The 2500-nt window shown below is 36.3% G+C and overlaps 1 non-coding gene across 1 annotated transcript; it reads left to right on the top strand.

The window, feature by feature from the left end:
- The first annotated feature begins 2260 nt into the window (after window positions 1-2260).
- Window positions 2261-2342, top strand: trnas-aga (transfer RNA serine (anticodon AGA)). The gene has a single exon. It is a non-coding gene; the product is annotated as a tRNA-Ser (tRNA).
- The last annotated feature ends 158 nt before the right edge of the window (window positions 2343-2500 follow it).

The following is a 2500-nucleotide window of genomic DNA, read 5'->3' as shown; positions in this document are numbered from 1 at the left end:
TGCTGCTACACCAGGGAAGATGGCAACATCTGGGCAATGGCAACACCTGGGTAGATGGCAACACCTGCTCTCACCTCTCACCACAACTTTTACTATGGCATCAGTAAGTAATGAGTATTTACTGATACTGATATTTACATTTTTAGCATATTCAAATATATGCAGTGTAATAATAATAATAATAACAATAAATGTAATAATAATATATTATTATTATTATTATTATTATTATTATTACATTTAACAGTTTTCCAATGAGGACACCACTGCACCCTCCGCCCCAACAGCTGTGCCCACCAGCCTAGCTTCTGCTCCTCCGTACTTTCTGATCGTCCTAGCCTCTCTTCCCACTGCTACAACTACAAGTCCCTCTGGGACACCTGCCATGACTCCAGCAGCACCACAGCAAGAACTGGTAGGTCCTTTGTGACATGTAAACAGTGTGAAAGATGTAATATTTTTCTGCCTGTGATATTGTTGTTATTTTATTTTTATATATGAAGAGTTCATATATAAAGAACTCTTTATGAAGAGTTGCATCGATGCAAAAGCCTCTAGGTGCCATTTGAAATTTTCTTCTAGAATGACAATTTTTATCAAGCTTGTATATTTAAGTTCAGTGATTTCACTTAAATGGCAATGATAATTACCTATTAATTGTTATTTAAGTGAAATTACTGAACTTAAATATACAAGTTTGATAAAAATCATCATTAAAGAAGAAAATTGCAAATGGCATTTAGAGGTTTTTGCATCTGAACTCTTCATATGCATATATTTAACAGGCTGAGGATGAGCGCAGTATCCCAGGGATGGACAGAGTGGACAGCCTGGCAGAGTACTTGGTGGGACTGAGGAATGAAACTGGACAAACACTTAACTCCCAGCAGGCCAGTACCATCATCCCCCTGCCCAGTGGCCAGACTGTTGTCGTGGCCACAGCCAGTATTATGGGTACATATACTTTCCCCAAAATGCTGGTATTTCACTTCACCAGTGGATGGAGGAGATGCGGAGGAAGAGGGCAAATAAGAAATAAACCGTTCAATATTCATCCCATATAGGTCTGGTCTGGCATTTCAAAAATAATTAACATAACAGAAAAAACACTGTATATTACAGTTTTTTGGTGTGAGCCTGATTTTGTCTTTTATATATTTTTGTTACCAGTTGACCAGAATCTTCTTCCTTTATTTCTTTTTTTATTTGGTTTATTTATTTATTTTATATTTGTATTTTATATTTAATTGTTCAATTCTTTTTTATATGTGCCATGCTTACTGTGTGTGTGAGAGAAAGAGATAATTAAGATGAATATTTTGCAATAAATGTTTAATATATTAAAACAGCAATCCTTTATTTATTGCCAACATTCACTCAGAGAAGACAATTACATTGTTGCAGTTCTTTCAATTCTATTTTATTTCATTTTAAATTAGATTGTATTAATGAATTGGGTACTTTTCTCAAGCAAATATGTAAATTACATACATACAAATAACACATATGAATACAGTAATAACTTTTTATCATTAATCATTCTGCGAGCCTGAGTCAAAACACTGATTTTGCAAAAATCCACCTTAACTATTTATTATTATTATTATTATTATTATTATAGACCTACATCTAATATAGTACATTTGAAGGAACTCCATATTCATATGGGTAATAAATAAATATAAACATGTATCCATACAATGAGAAATAAGTTTTTATAAAATAAGTGTTAAGGCATAAAAGCACATGACATTTATACATTTATGTTCATTCATTAAGAAACGATTAGAAAAGATATTGGGTGATTTTAAACTTGTCAGAGGTGGGATTCGAACCGACGTCGTTCACGTCAGTGATTTATCAATGAAACATATAAAAAGGCAATTTTCTAAAAAATATGAATAGCAATCTACCAAAAATCAAACAGACGGGTCAAAGGTGGATTTACCTTTTCCCTTTCCTTTCATTTTTTTCTCTTTTTTCCTTCTCTTTTCTCTCTTTTTCCTTTTCCCTCTTCTTCCCCTTCTTCCCCTTCTTTTTCCCTCTTCCCTTCCTCAAACAGACTATTGTTCCCCAGCTTTAGCGGAGTCGGTAGAGCATCAGACTTTTAATCTGAGGGTCTAGGGTTCAAGTCCCTGTTCGGGCGTTAGAGGCTCTTTTTTTGTCGAGTGCTACGTTTTGCTGTTGAGTTCTTGCATGGCACCTGGGCAGCGACGCTGCAAGGCACCAAGTAAAAAGACAAGCTTGTTACAGCCAGGTTGTAGTCGTGGCCGAGTGGTTAAGGCGATGGACTAGAAATCCATTGGGGTCTCCCCGCGCAGGTTTGAATCCTGCCGACTACGTTTAATGGCATGCGCCTGCTTTAGGCCTTGTTAGAACTTTAGAAAAAAAAGTAAATGTGATAATGGGCAGCGACGCTGCAAGGCACCAAGTAAAAAGACTGCCGACTACGTTTGACGGCATGCGCCTGCTGTAGGCTGTAACCTTCTAGAGGCCTTGT

The sequence above is a fragment of the Pimephales promelas genome, chromosome 5 (assembly GCF_988280905.1).
Source record: "Pimephales promelas chromosome 5, fPimPro1.hap1.1, whole genome shotgun sequence".
NCBI lineage: Eukaryota > Metazoa > Chordata > Actinopteri > Cypriniformes > Leuciscidae > Pimephales > Pimephales promelas.
Note: the sequence above shows the minus strand (reverse complement) of the source record. Positions and strands in the feature narration are given on the sequence as shown.